Source organism: Arvicola amphibius, chromosome 8, assembly GCF_903992535.2.
Source record: "Arvicola amphibius chromosome 8, mArvAmp1.2, whole genome shotgun sequence".
Classification (NCBI taxonomy): Eukaryota; Metazoa; Chordata; class Mammalia; order Rodentia; family Cricetidae; genus Arvicola; species Arvicola amphibius.
The window spans coordinates 29409924-29426079 of NC_052054.1; the positions used below are offsets into that span (position 1 = coordinate 29409924).

The window sequence follows — 16156 nt, forward strand, 5'->3', positions numbered from 1 at the left end:
GCCCACTCTGGATAGTGCCACTCGTAGGCAGTGTTCCCAGGGTGTATTGGAAAACACATTGAGGCAAACTAGGGGACTAAGCCAATAAGCAGCACTCCTGCATGGCTTCTGGTTCAGTTACTGCTCCTGCATTGAGTTCCTGCCTTGGCTCCCCACAGTGGACTGTGGCATGGAATTGTAAGCCAAATGAATCCTTTCCATTCTAAGGTGCTTCACCATTGTGTTTTATCACAGCAACAGAGAGAGGTAACTAAGACATCGATCACACATTTTCATTTAATAAAATTCACCACTTGCATATCAAATATTTTGAATACCTTAAAACAATTTCATCCCTGAAAGCATGCATAGTGTGTGTATACATATGTAGCATATGCATGTATACATATGGAGCATTTTCTTTCATAAGTGGTAATCAATTTTTATCACTATTACAACTATCACAGCTTCTTTTAGGACAGCAGTGACACCAACCTGCCTCTCTTGGATAAGAACTAAAACTGCAGATGTTCTTTCTAGAATGAGGCTGAGCTAATTAATGTGTTTATTGCTGCAATAGACTCTGCAGCCTGCTGAGTATATTCTACTGAAACTAAAAGACTCCACAGCCCGCTGGATAGATTCTACTGAAATTAAACATCTCTATACCAGTACTCATCTGACTGTGTTAAACAAGTAGCCACTGTCCACCCAGGTACCTGAGCCGAGAAACCCCAGTACCCATATCTTTTAGAAATATTGTATTAGTGTGTTGTGTGTGTGGTGTGTGTGTGTGATTGCTAATGTTTTTATTTTACCGGGCCTCACAGTTAAGTTTGTCTAGTGTCTCAGGAGAATATTGGACTTTTGAACAATGTTGCAATGCTAGACTATGGGGACTTTTATAAATAAGTTAAATGCATTTTACATTACCAAACAAAAGGATTTGTTGGTAATCGGTTAATATTATGATCACAATGATATTTGAATGCAACTTCTGCAGTGGGCTTGTGGAGGTTAAACTTCTGTGATAAGATTAGAAACACCGATCAGGTGTGGAGGCAGATCCCTTTAATCCCAGCCCTTGGGAAGCAGAGGCAGGAGGATATCTGTGAGTTCAAGGCCAATCTTGTCTACGACAAAGAGCTCCAGGAGAGCCAGAGCTACAAAGAGAGGCCTGTCTCAAAGAAAAAAAACCAAAAAAGCCAGTGCGAAAGTAGATGTTTCATTTTCCTTCACCTAACGTCACCGCTGTGTATTTCTAAAACCACAAAAATATTTTGTACAACAGAGGTACCAGATTTAAGAGGTGAATATTGCTAAACTATTTTACTTGATACAAAAAAAAAACCAGATTTACTTTGCCTTTCACGGCCTTGATACCTGAAGATACAAGTCTATGCTTTGTTAAATGTCCCTCAGTTTGGATTGTCTGATCATTCTCATGCTATGATTTAGATTGTGGTTTTTTTTTTTTTTTTTTTGGTAACCATACCACAGAGATATTAGATAGACAGACAGACAGACAGACGGATGGATGATGGATGGGTGGGTGGGTGGGTGGGTGGATGGATGGATGGATGGATGGATAGATAATAGTCCGACAGACAGACAAATGATAGATAAGTGCTCTTTCCAGGTGGGTTTTGATGTTGATATTTGCCTGGCTGGTACAGTAATTTGATCACTGCTGGCATATTTCTACAGTGTCAAGTTTGTGCCTGTTCCCTTTTATTACAAATGTGTACTTAATAGGTTACTTAGTCTGTATGTAGTAATAAAAATTAAGAGCTTCTTAAACTCTTACACCTCTGGTTTTAGCATACAGTGAGGATTTTTTTCCTAAATGGATGATTATTCTAAAGATTGCCAAATGGTGATATTTTTGCCACATATCATCCCTTCTATATTTCTTGGTTGGAATCCTTAATGTAAGGGAGAACCTTTTTTTGGGGGGGGTGTTTGGAGACAGGATTTCTTTGTAGCTTTGGAGCGTTGTCCTGGAACTAGCTCTTGCAGACCAAGCTGACCTTGAATTCACAGAGATCCACCCACCTCCACTAGTAAGGAAGAATTCTCTATTTCAATTTTTGAAATATTCTGTTATTTCACTTATAGCTTTAAGTATTCTTGGTTAGTGCATTATAACATATGATTATAATGATGCTTAGACTGAGTCATCTGTACGCAATTGTGACCATTTCAAGATGACTTCTGGCAATCTATGGTAGTTTCATCATTCTGTAAGAACATCCTTTGTTTCTGGTACAGTATTTTCAATTCTGTTTTGTACATTCTGTCCCCATTCTAAGATCAACCAAGGGGCCCTAGATCTTTTAAAGAAGAATGGTGCTCAAGAAACCAAGATCTTGTAGGTACCATGTGCTCATGCTCATTGTTTCTCCTAGGTGTCTCCAACAGGCAAAACTAGGGGAAAAAACATAGATAGGCAGATACATAGATCATTTTATCCAGAATTTTTTGCAACCCAAACCAACTGTACATGTTATCAGGTTTTAAATGTCATTTCTGCTAGAAATACTATCTCACGCCACACTGTAGCTCGGCAAACACCCGTTCTGTATATACCTCTGCAATCTATCAAAAGGATGGAGATGAGAACGGTCACTGGTGTTGATGTCAGGCAATTGTGTGCTCCAAACAATAGCTGACCAAAAATAAGCAACCCAGCATTATAACTGTGAAACTGGGAATTTTTAAATGTCAGTTATGTGGAAATATGAAAAGTAAGACACAATGCATAGCTCTAGAAGGAGCTCGTTATTCATCTAACAAATGCTGATTAAGTACTGTTGGATGCTTCAGTACATGCTGTGGATGAACTACATAGAACCAGCACCCACAGTCTAGCGAGGTGGACGTGTTTTGCAGTGCTCAGAGTATTGTATTTAGTAGGTAACTTACTAAGTATCCGCAGAAGGGACACCACTTGGGAGTGGTTTACACGGAAAGATTTTCAAGGAGAGGAGGACCAATGAATCAAGGACCAGGGCTGTAAAGGGTTTTGTAAATTGTTTAGCGTCGTATTCATAATTCAATCACTGTATAAATTATGGGCAATATAAATTCAATATTGCTTACTTTGGATGACCTTAATTTTTAATAATTGCGGAAAAGAAGGAAATGAGAGAGAAAACCCAGGAAATGGAGGAATCTCTGTATCCATGACCAAGTGATTAGATAGATTTTCTTCCTTTGAAGCAATTTTTAAAAGAGGTGGTAAGTCAGGGCTACACAGAAAAACCCTGTCTTGAAAACCAAATAAAGAAAAGAAAAAAGAAAAAGAGGGTGCTAGCATTGTCAGCTCTGCCTTAGTAAGGGTAGCCTCATGACAGAGTGAAAGAAAATTCGTGGTCAAACTGATGTCAGATACATGATGGGCCGTTCCCCCATTAGGACACACTGGCAGGCTTGCCTCTGGCAATGTAAGGATGGATAGGCTCTACAGTGGAAACACAAAAAATACAGGTTTAATTTAAAAAAAAATAATAATCTAAGAAGCCCTAAGGTATCTTGCTGAAACCCTGAAGGATGGTGATTTGAAGGGATGGTGGTAGCATAAATCAAGAAGAGATTTAGAAGGGGAATTTTGAGATTTTTGAGGTGGAAACCAGCAGCTCCACATAGCAGGCTTTAGATAGGTGACTTCCCCGTGGTCTCCTCATTGCATTTTGAAAAACATATGAGATTTGTTTTGTTAGGCAGGATGATACCAGTAAGAAGGGGAAAGCTGGCCTCCAACAAAAGCACCGCAATACCGTCGCCACACAAAGGACGCGACAGGGTATGTGGGAGGGCAGCTGCAGAAAATGGCCTCTAATTCTCGTGGAGGGAATGATGCCAGAGTATTTTTCCATTCCTGGTGACTCACAACCAAAGATGGCGCCTGACCAAAAATGAACAAAGGGGGAGTGGGCGTTTGGAAAATGTTGACGTTCTTAATTCTGGTTTTCAACTCAGTCTAAGGCGCCAGGCGCCAGTGGAACTGTGAATCCGTCCTCCCTGCGAACGGGGGTAGTGGGGCTCTTCATTCACACTTAAAAACACGTTTCATTATGTGGCGCGACTGCGTAGGGGGTGACAAGCTCTTTCTGAGCCGCACTACATGCAAGCAGCATGCATTCATTCATTCAATTATGTTTCTAAGCTGGGCGCGACCCTGTCGGCTTCCGCCTCTACTTCTCCCCACACTCCTTTGAGTCCTGAATCATGGCGCTTCTCCCGCCCCTCTCCCGCGAACACAGTAGGCATGTTGTCCTGCGGAGAGAAGGAGCCCTCGCGACCGGCTTCCGGCTCCACGGACGGAACCTCGGCCCCCACGCGCGTGCACCCGGGCCGGAGCGCGTGCCCGCCGGATCCCGAGAGCCCGCGGGCACGAGCGGCCGACGGTGCTCGGCAGCACTCGGGAGGGGGGCGGGGCCGCGGCCCAGAGGAGACCTCGGGCCCTCCGACCGGGTTACCTAGGTAACGGCGGCAGAGGCAGGCCTGACGTCAGCGGGCGGCGCACAGTCCGCAACTGCGGCCACCGGGCCCACTCTTCAAAGTGCGCGTCGCCAGCGGTGGAGGCGGCCGAGGGGCCGTCTCTCTCCCTCGTCGGTCGCGGGGAGCCGCTTCGTACTGCCGGGCTGTCGCTCGGGCGGGACAGGCCGCGCTGCGCGCTCCTCTCCGTGAGTATCCCCGCGGGGCGCGCCTGTGGCGGGAGCCGGGGTGCGGGCGCTCGCCAGGCCCAGCCTCTCGGGGGCGGCGAGGGGGGGCTGCTGGAGGCCCGGGCCCGGTGGCGCGGGCAGCTCTGCGCTTGCAGGTCGAGCTCGGCTTTTGCCCCGCGCGCGGCCGAGGGATCGGCTGCGAGCTACGTTCTGCTACTTCTCCCGCTCTCCTGGTCCAGGCTGCCCCGGCATGGTGCTCCGTATGGAGGGGATGCAGCCTCTTCCTCTCCCAGTTCGGGTTAAAAAAGCTTCTCACGTTGATGCGCACCAAGTCTCTTCCCTTTAGATGACAGCCAAGTGACGTGCTCTCTTAATTACATCTAAGAAGGCTGATCGATGGGTTCTATTTGTAGAGTCAGATTATATCGATAAGGTCATTTCAGTATACGACCCCCCCCGCCCCCACACGGAGGCTACTTAAAAACCTACCAAATGCTTTGCTCTGCCTTTTTTGGTTACTGCAAAACATTCGCGGAAACGTTTCCGTCTCCTTTTTTTTTTCGTAGAAAAAGATGCTAACAAGTTTTTCACCTGTTGCATAAATTATTGTTTGAGCTTTCTGGAGAAGACTTAGAGGAAGATGGGGGAAATTTTAGAATATCTGAAACATTCAAATGTAAAGATTTTTTTTAACAATATTTAGAATATCACTATTTATGAGGACTATCACTGATTTATTGGTTGAATTATGCAAACAAATTCTGTTGCTTTTTTTTCTTTGCTTTGAAATTTTGTTAAAGAGCGAATCATCAAGTGCGTATGCCTTTTTCTTGTCTTGATGTGTAGGCGTATACTCCATGTTTTTCAAAGGAGGGAGGGAACGTAATCCCGTTAATTTTTTCTGCGTAGTCTCTCTTAGAGGCTCCTGTAAAGCTTCTTCGAATGGGGAAGTCTAAAATAATGGTATAATGACATCTAATATCATGTATGATAATTTTTAAAATCAAAGAATTGTTTTATAAAATCATAAACACAAAATTCAGAGATGTTTTATTAAACCTAACCTTAAATTTTGGTGATACTATAAATACGTTTTTCTGTACTATACCTTAACATTAAAAGATGATTATTTCTGTAATATATTTTCTGCGTTATCATTAAATATTAGTGTTTATCAGTTGTGCCTCAAAATATCAAATAATACTAGATAATATATATTTAATAGTCATGTATTTTCTTTTTTAGTTGTTTTAACTGGACATAACGATTTACTGAGTACCTGCAATGTGTAATTCTGTTTTTTTTTTTTTGCAATTTCTTTTTCTCCTTTTCAAACAAGTAGGTGCCATTTTTAAGATGTTGGGCATATAAAATAGACAAGGCCTAGTGAAATGCATACCTCATTCAAAGCCATTTATCAGTAATCACAGAATGGTACTAGAATCATTGTTAACAAGCTTTTTTTTTTTAAATGAGGCAAGAGCTGGCCCTCCCAGAGGCTAGCCGTGTAGTGTAGTGTGTTTGTGTGTGGTGTGTGTGTGGTGTGTGGTTGTGTTGGGGGTGTGCTACAGAACAGAACATTTTACACAGATGGAAAGTGGGAGAATTTTGGGGGTGCTGGTATCAAATTCAGGATCTTACAGATGCGTAACAGGCTTCCACCATTGAGCTTCCCCTCAGCTCCCCTCTCCATGGCAACCAAAGAAAGTCAAATCCTTTCAAGACGGTTTTGTCCTTCTGAGGTGGAAGAAAATTCTAGAAAGAATTTATCTACATGTCTCTCCCATATTCACATTGCTTACTCTGTGGCCGTCAGCTTTCTTTAAACAGCTGTGGCACATGTGGCTTCCTGATTGTAACCTAGTAGGCATCATTCAAATTTGTAGCATCTTTTAACCACCTCATAGTACAGATTATTTTCTCTAACATTCCCTTTTCTCAGTTTTTTTTTAAAAAAACATTTTCCTCGAATTCTTTTTATTTTGTGGATTCCAGAGTTAAACCTTTTGGTATTTTATGTTACTGAAAACTATCATATATATAGGTGATGCCCAATCTGCAGCCTCATACTGGCTTAATACATTCTACTGCTTACTAAACATAATATTATGCATATTTTTATTAAACAATGTTATGATGGCTGTATTAGTGCTATATGTGCATATATTTGAAAGCTTGCTACGTGACAAATATTATACCAAGTGTGTTGCTTGTATTTTCTCATTTATTTTTTTATAAAATCTTATGAAAGGTTCACTTTTGTTTCTTTGAAAAATTAGGAAATGGAGGTCCACAGGTATTAGTCTTCTGACAGATGAAACCAGGATTTGAACCCAGGAGTGATAACTGTTTCGATGCTTGGGGTTGCCTTAGAGTGCTCAGCTGCCCAGTCAGTATGTTCCCATAAGAATTTTCCTGTTGTAAGTGGACCTACTATTTATTGGTACTTGTTTAATGCACTGTGGTAAGTCATTTAACTGCTAGAATAACCCATAGAACTGTGAGTAAGCACTGTCAGGCAAAGTTTACAAATAAGGAGGTGAAGGAGTGTCTAATGTCACACAGGTAGTCATGGAAACCTAATACTAGGACTTGGGTTTAAAGCTGTTCTGTTATAGTAGTTGCATCATATTATAGCTAATGCTGTTGTCCCGCTTATTCTAGTTCTAGAGACACGGAAGAAACCACCCTGGATTCTCCTACACTCCTGTACTAGTTACGTAGTGTTTCTAAAATACTAAACGTTCTCTTCAAGGGCAAGGGTGTGACCAAGGGTCTGATCACACTGGCCTTGCAGCCTCTGTCTCTTGTGATTTGGTGTGGATTAGAGAGTAGATGACAGGAACAATGCTGAGGGTGAGTGACTGCTGAGTGCTCAGCTCTAGAACAACCTGTATCGTCACCGCCCGCAGGCTCGGGCAGCAACACAGAAGAGTGGATGGATGGGTTGTGCTGAGGAGTAATGTCTTCTGGGTGTGAGATAACTTAAATTCATGAGCTCACTGCTCCTGTGGTTAACAGACCCCTCAACATTTTCTCGTGGACAGCCCCCCCCCCCCCCCCCCCGCCTCCTGCTTCCTCCCCGCGTTAGGGATAACTGGCAAGAATATGGTTACTGCGCACGAGAGTGTCATTTACTTCAGCAGTGTAGTCACTGAGAAGTTACCCAAGCTCCAGCAAATGATTGTCCACTCTTGCTTTCTACAATCAACCTTACTTAAATTCAGTGAGTCACACACAGAGACCTGAAAATTGGAGGGATTTAGTAGGGAGAAGGGTTCCAGTGTGTGTGGGTGGGAATGCAGGTGAGAGAACTAAAATTCCTTATTTGTTTATCTGTCTATCTCATCTGTCTATAGATGGAAACTCAAAAACTAAGATTTTTTTTTTTTAAAAAAAGAAAGTAGGTGACCAGGTTTATTAGGTCTGTATCTCCTTAAAGAATAAACAGCACCTTTAGCAACAAAAATATAGTGGTTTTCGCTGCATGTGTTTAAGTAGATTCATTTATATAATCATTCTTTACTTTTTAGTATTCTCTTTCTCTCCCAAGGAACAAGGATGAGGATGCCTGGAAAACATTGACCATTAACTAATAAGCCTGAGTCAGTAACAAAATATGTTTCTGTTTTCATTTTCTTTCCTCTCTCCTTCCCTCATTTTCTCATATTACCTCACCTCCAGTTTCATTCTTGAAAATAGAATGTTGTATTCTGATGAAGGAATGGTATTTCATTGCAGATACATGTCCCCATTCTTAAATAAAATGGGCAGGTTTGGGAAGATACGTGTTGAGTTTATCCATGGTTTCAATAGCTTTGACACAAACACATAAGGTATTCATTAGAGAAAATGGTACAAATGCTCGTACTAAGCTTTTCTGTTTGTCACATAATTTTAATGCCATACACGGGCATACTTAAAATCATTATCCATAAATGTTACTCTGCTGGTTAACTTTTGTCAATTGACACCAAAACTGATCACCTTGAAAGAAATAGCATTGAGGAATTGCCCCCCATTGGATCGTCCTTGGGCGTAGCTGTTGGATATTTCTTGATCAATGAGTGATACGGGAAGGGCCCAGCCCACTGTGGGTGGTCCTGAGTTATATTCGAAACAAGTTGAGCAAGCAATGGAGAGCAAGCCAGTAAGCAGTGTTCCTCTGTGATCTCTGCTTCAGTTCCCACCTCTAGGTTCCTGCCTTGGATATCCTGCCCTGATTTTCCTTCACGATGGACTATGATGTGCAAATGTAAGCCCAATCCACCCTTTCCTCCTCCAGGTTGACTTGGTTCAGTGATTTATCATGGCAACAGGGCATCTTCCCTGAAGCTTATGTCTACTATGTGTAATAAGTGTGTCCTCTTGACAGGTTGATTTCTTCAAAGCCTGTTAAGGCATCCTTACTAAAATAGTTTAGAAGTTTAGCATACAAAGGGAGCATGTTTGATGCTTTTCTCATTTTTTTTTGAAAATAGTTTATTCAAAATATAATGCAGCTTGCTTAACCTATATCGGATCCTAAACTAATTCAAATGTCCTGCAGCCCTTCATGGAAGATTGGGTGTAAGAGAACAGAAACTTAGAATAAACCTGATGGTGTAGTGAACACACTGTAGCACAATCTCAAGTGCAAGATGTTCTGGGAGTTCTATTTGGATGTTCTGTATTACAGATTAGCCATCTGTTTCTGTAGGGTTCTGACTTAGTCAACAGTTGGACCCCTATTCACCAGCTCTTGACATAAAGCTGGTAGATATCTACTGGTAAGACATTGACGAAATCCACAAATTCATGTTTTATGTGTTCATTTTAAGTTTGCTTTAATTTAATAAATTCTATAGCAGAAAAACAAAGTAGATGTAATTAGTCAAATAATATATAGAGATAGAAATAACTATTTTCAGTTTGGTTTGTACTCTAGCTATTTAACCCTATCAATAAAGCATGAAAGTAGCCATAAAAATTCTTAACTTAGTGAGCGTTGTCGGTTTTCCATAAGTCTATTCATCCCACATCTATTCCTTTCTTTTTCTTTTTCTTTGTTTTTTATTAAGGCAGGGTTTATTAAGGCAGAACCTTGACAGGCCTGCAAATCGCTATATGCACTTTGCTACCCTTAATTTGTGAAAAATCCTCTTGCCTCTCGTCTGAACACACATAAGGCATATGTCCATATGCAGACACACATACATACACATGAATAAAAACAGATCTTAGACAAAAGAAAAAATATTTATCAGCTACTTCCTCTGCACCAGACTTCGTGTTAGTGGCATGAATATAATATAGGGATATAAGGATACATAGTACAGTGGGCAAGGGCAATGTGTTTCTGCAGGCAGCCACGTAATTATCTGTATTCCATATGGGTTAAGGTACTCTGAGAGAAAAGGGCCTCTGGTAAGTGAGAAGCAGAAAACACAGTTGAGGTTTTTTAAGTGCAGTGTTTAAATAAGAAGCTTTGCCCTTATTTATTAAGCTGAAAAATTGAAACTTGTATCAATAAGAGCAGATTCATTCCCATGAGAGTGATTATTTTGCCTGAACTATAAAAGGAAATATAACTGGGGTATCAGTATTTAAGTGAACATTGGTCTTGAATCTGAGTTAGAATGTCTAGAACCCTATGGCACATGTGAAGGACTTGTTTTATCCCAAGTGAATGAGAAATCTGTGGTATTTTAAGCAGGGGGAATAATGTGATTTGATTTCTGTTTTAAAGAAATAATATGTGTTCACTGCTGACTAGGGGCTAAGCAAATGCTAGTTATTTCTCATGCACCTCTGGAGGAAAACAAAATATAGAAAGGTTAAATAGCCTGTCTAAGGTCACATGACTAATGGAGGGCGGTGCTAGTGTGCTTCAGATGTTATCTTAGCAAAGGAGGATTTATGAGAAAGTCTCCAAAAGGTAAGAGAAGTACCAGGAGGAATTGTGTCACCAAATATTTAAAAAATCACTTGAAGAAAGAGGGACTGCTGAATTGTTTTAATAAAACTAGAGAGCTAAAACGTAGGACTATCCTTAACATAATAATAGTATTGTATAGTAAGAGTAGTTTGGAAAATTGCTTGTGTTCTTCATTTATATTTGAGAGCAAAGTTTAAAACTAAAATTGGCTTTGAAGACTTACTTAAAGCATCAAACTGTCTAATATTTAAAAGAAAAAAACAAAAAACCCTAAAAATCTAAAGAAAATACTTGATAAATCTGGAAATGTGGAGAAGACATCACAGTGAGTTTTGTTCATTTGGTTATTATATGTAAATATCTGCATCAAATTATAGCTTTTGCTAAAATTACAAGTTTGGCACTGAGATCAGTCAGTAAGTCTTTCATGATAAATAGCATAAATAAATAAAGTTCACATTAGAACCACATCACCCCTAAAGTATGTGGTTCATGTTGACTCTTGCCGTCTACCAAAACAGCACACCAGTAAAGTGTGTACGCTGTACATTGTTGAGGAAATGCTTTTACTCAGAACTGTGAAGAGCATAGAGTACTGTTTTATGTCAGATATTCAGTGGGTTGCCTTTAATTGGGATTTCTTTTGTTAATGTCCTTAGCCTGGAGAGCAAGAAGAAATGATTCTTAAGGAATGATGATCTTTCATGTTGGAGACACACTTTGAACTGAGTGATTTAGCTTATTTTGAGGGAAACTCAAACAAGAATAAATAAATCAGTAACTAACTGAGCTTTTCATTTGGGCCTTAAATGTTAATTAAGCCAAGTACCTTACCACAGCTAATCTCCCCCCCCCCCCCCCTCTCTCTCTCTCTCTCTCTCTCTCTCTCTCTCTCTCTCTCCCCCCCCCTCCCCCCTCCCCTCCCCGTACACACACCCATCAGCCCCATAACTGGGATTTTCGGCCTTTGCCACTAGGGCGGTGGTGGCGCACGCCTTTAATCCCAGCACTTGGGAGGCAGAGGCAGGCGGATCTCTGTGAGTTTGAGGCCAGCCTGGTCTACAAGAGCTCGTTCCAAGACAGGCTCCAAAAGCTACAGAGAAACCCTGTCTCGAAAAACAACAACAATCTCCATAACTGGGATTTCAGGCCTTTGCCACTAGGCCTGCCTTTAACCAAATAGTTTTCAAAGATCAAACAAAACAACCTATATGCAAAAAAGAAAATGTCATGTAACTATGATTTTTACCTGTGAGGGTAGTTAGTGTTTATTTCATACTAGAATTTGGAACAACTAAGCAACATAAATCTTACTTTAAAAAGAGTTTGTTGTACTTTAAAAGCTATCAGAATTCAGGTTATATTTGTTTTTTAAGGGAAGGAAACTAATGTAAGAAATGTAGAAGTCAAAATTTAAATATCTTGAGTGTTTGCACTTAAGTATCTGTAATCCCAGCATGTATCTGCAGAGAGAAGGAAGGTAGAAAATGGAGAATTTTGAGTATCCCAGGCCAGCTCACCTGGCTTATGCAGCAGTGATGGACTGTCTCAGAGAAGCTGAAAGGCAAGGATTGACACAGGAAGGGTGCCCTCTGACCCTCACACCAATGCTGTGGCATCTGTGTGCCTGTACCCAGCTGTACAAGCGTTAATTTTTGTGCACATGTGTGCATGGACACGTGCATACACACACACACACACACACACACAAAGAAATTTGGTGTTTTTACAGATCATGTATGTACAAATTTCACAACCAAACAAAATAGCCACAAAGTTTAAAAATGAAAGTGGAAAAATACAGATGATGAAAGTTTTGTAAAGAAGCTGGGCACATTCTCATGGTATGAATATATATTGAAAGAATAAGAAATCAGGAGAGATGGAGAAAAGAGGAACTCTAGGCCTTGCTGGAGAGCCAGTCCAGCTTTATTGAGCACCAGGCCAATGAGAGACACTGTCTCGAAGGAAGTGAATAGTATTCTTCATGATGACATCGACAGTTGACCTCTGGCCTTAACATGTATTCACACACAGGTAACTGCACATACATGTGTATTTACCCTCAATGTATACATACACAGGCATTCACAAAATGTGACATGACATTATCTGTAGATGGTGATAGGTTAGCCTTATTTTATAAAATATGAAGTAATTGTTTAAAAGGATATCTGAAAAGCCAATGATGGTATGGAGAAATATAGAAAAATAATGAAACAGGAAAAAGTAAAAGGACAAACAGAAGTAAATAGAAGAAAATATGTTTGAACTCTGGCATATCAAGAATCCCATGATTTATAATAATGAAAGTCAACTGAAAAGAATTCAAGAAGTGGAGAATTAAAGACTGGCAGATAAGAAAGTTACAAGTATACATTGACTATAAAAACACTCTAATAAAAACAGGTTAAAATGTAAAGGATGGAAGAATGGATAGCATGTGATTCTTTGATTCTTGGTTGGCAGGCAATCTTAAGCTCCTGCTTTCATGCCTTCCTAGCCATGCTGCTCTATCCTTTCTGGAACTATGGCAACCTAAACAAACCCTTTCTCCTTTAAGTTGTCTTGGTCATGGTACTTAATCACTGCAACCGAAAACTAATTATATACAGTAAATGTGTTAAATAAAGATATCTTAGATCCATCATAGAAGCTTTCACAAAAAAGTATCAGTGATAAATAATCCCAGAATAAATAGAAGAGGAAAATAAAAAGAGTAAATCCAAATCTTTTTAAAGGAGTGGTAGGATGGTTATTTTATATATTCAGGGTCCCAGCTTCAAGCTTGCTAACTTACTAAAGATATTCACAGTACTCAAAAGCTAATGTACTTGGATTGTGTTAGCCCAAAAGGCTACAGATTAATAAAATCAGCAGAGAGAAAACAGCACATGGGACTCAGCCCATTAAAGTCTTGGTGTCCATTGCTTTATGTGGATAAGAGTATGTCAGTCACATATGCAGTGCCTGAGTGAGTGACTGTAGCTACTCTTATTACAGAACCTTATACAAAGAAATTATATTCACTATAAATCATATTGTTAATAAGTCTTTGATCATAGTAATACAGTATGACTCAATGCTTCAGGTATATAATATCCCAATAACTGGGAGTTCCCTTTCTAGCATCCTGTCAAGGGGTTGTCCTTAAATTTGACCTTGTTTGGGATTTGAAGCATACATGAAACAATTTGAAATAAACCTTTATATTAATATATTTTAAATTGCTTTGTTATTCAACAATTTTATAAACAGGTATGATGTATTCTAATTATCTTCCCTTCACCCTCTCATAGCTCCTTCCCACCCGTGAGACCTCCTTCTCTACAGATCTTTTCCACGAACTTAAATTTTTATTTTGTTATTTACTGAGTGTTTCAGGACCATCTGTGTGACCCAAAGCTTGAACCTATCCATTGGAGCTAAGGACTTCAGCAATGGGCAAATAACTGAAGGCAATGGTCCTCTTCTCCCAGATTCTATTACTAACCCATAGTTCAGCAGTGAGGAGTTGGGTCCCATGGATGACTCTTGTAGGGCAAGTCTCATGCAGGCCTAGAATCTCAGCTCCCATAAGGCTGAGATGGCAGTGGCTGTATCTTGGTTAGAATGTGGCATTTCATAGCCTTCTCTATTGTTTGCTTTTTTGGTTTTAAAAATACATTTATGTTTTACAATTCATTTTTTCATTTACTGTGAGTGCACATATGTGGTATGTACGTAGAGGTCAGAGGACAACATGTAGGAGTTTGCTTTCCTATCATGATGGTACTGGGAATCAAATTGAGGTTGTCAGGTTTGACAGCTTGCATATTTTTCCAGTGAGCCATTTGACTGGGTCTGGGCAAATTACTCTTTTTTTCATGAATTTTAACCAGACTTTGAAAAAGGAGAGGAGGCACAAATTACCAGTACTTGGGATCTAAGAAGAGACTCACTGTAGGCCTATAGACTTTGAAAGTGTAAAGAATAGTATGAATATCTCTGACAGTAAATTTAGTAAATGAGATGGAATACCTCAAAGGGAAAAAAATTCCCCCAAAATTGATAACCTGAATACTGTATATCTTTTAAATTATTTGAATGTGTTCTTAAAAGCCCTCTTAGAAAGAAGACTATGTTAGGTGTAAAGAGTCTTTATCAGTCCTACCAGCCAGCTCCCAAATAACAACACAGAGACTTATTATTATGAAAGTTTAACCTTACCTTCTTTCCCTTTAATTAATGGTTGAAAATCAGGGTCTTGCTCATAGCTAAGAACATACTTTATCCCTGGGGAGGTCAGTTGCTTCATTATAAAATTGGCAAAATTATCAGTGAAGAAAAGGATAATCTCAACAAAAGGTCCTGGAACAATTGGATGTCTATACAGAACATAATAACCACAACATGCTCAAAGAGGGCTAGGAAATGATTCAGTAAAGTGTTTGCCTTGCACACACGAGGACCTGAGTGCAACCACCAACGCCCATGTTAAGACAAATAGTTGAAATGTGTTTATAATCCTAGCTGGACTACACTGGGTCTGCCTTCCATTGTTTTCTTGTTAGGTTAGCTTCTTCAAGAAGTTTCAAGGTAGTGAGAGATTGTGTTTTAAAAAACATGTGGTTGGTACTGAGAAATGACACCTGATGTCTTCCTGCCTCTACATATACACCTATACATGTATGTGCACCACCTGGCATGAACATACACACAAAGAAATAGATCCGTGGGATTCCTTAGGAACCCACAAACTTTATAGGTTTTAGCCAAGGCTATTGGTTGTACTCCACCAATTAGTGGCAATTGCCTATTGCTGAAGACACCACATACTTGATTTAAAGAATATGGAGAGAGGCTGGTACTCTATTTGAGATTTTACCCATATTGTCTAGCCTTTATTGTGCTGGCAGGTGCTGTACACATTACCAGAGTAAAAAAGTAATCATCAGTCTCACCCAGCTATGAACCTTCAGAGTTATAATAATAACCTATCTGCAAGGTACATCCACTGATGCAATAGTAACAAGAATGTTGTGGGAATAATCAACCACTTTTTGGTTGGATTTAAGGTCCACTATGATATGGAGCCCATACCTGACATTGTCAATGATGCCAAGAAACTGAAGCAAAATAGGTCATGGGCCTTAGAGCAAAAACAGACTACTGTTATTCTGCTAAGTGAATATATTAATAAAATGACATATCATGACGTATTATATGCATATGTCATATATGCATATATATCACCTTTGATCAGAGAAGCTTCTTTCAGTAGATGATGATTAACAGACCCACAACTAGTCAGTGCAGAGATTGAGACTTTAGAATGCTCAGCCCTAAATTGAAAGTCTATATCATACCCCTCTTTTCAAGGCTCAAGGATCTATGCAGAAGAGGAGGTAAGATAGCAAGAGCCACGGGTTAATAGATATGTTTAAGGAAACAGTGTCCTCCAGGCACAGCAGGTAGATGCACGTATGCATTCATAGAGTCACAAGACCTGCATAAGCTCAAGCCAAACAAAATCCCAGAACAGAGGAGAAGTAGGTGTGAAGCCCACCCCTAGCCGAAAAGGTACTCACAATTGATAGCTTCTAGAAGTGGG

At 40.0% G+C, this 16156-nt stretch overlaps 1 protein-coding gene across 1 annotated transcript in view; it reads left to right on the forward strand.

Moving 5' to 3' along the window:
• The first annotated feature begins 4529 nt into the window (after window positions 1–4529).
• Ahi1 (Abelson helper integration site 1) overlaps window positions 4530–16156 on the forward strand; it is a 150591-nt gene continuing 138964 nt past the window's right edge. Inside the window, exon 1 of the mRNA XM_038339840.1 lies at window positions 4530–4667. The gene's annotated coding sequence lies outside the window, so the exon portion shown is untranslated. The remainder of the gene's footprint in view (window positions 4668–16156) is intronic.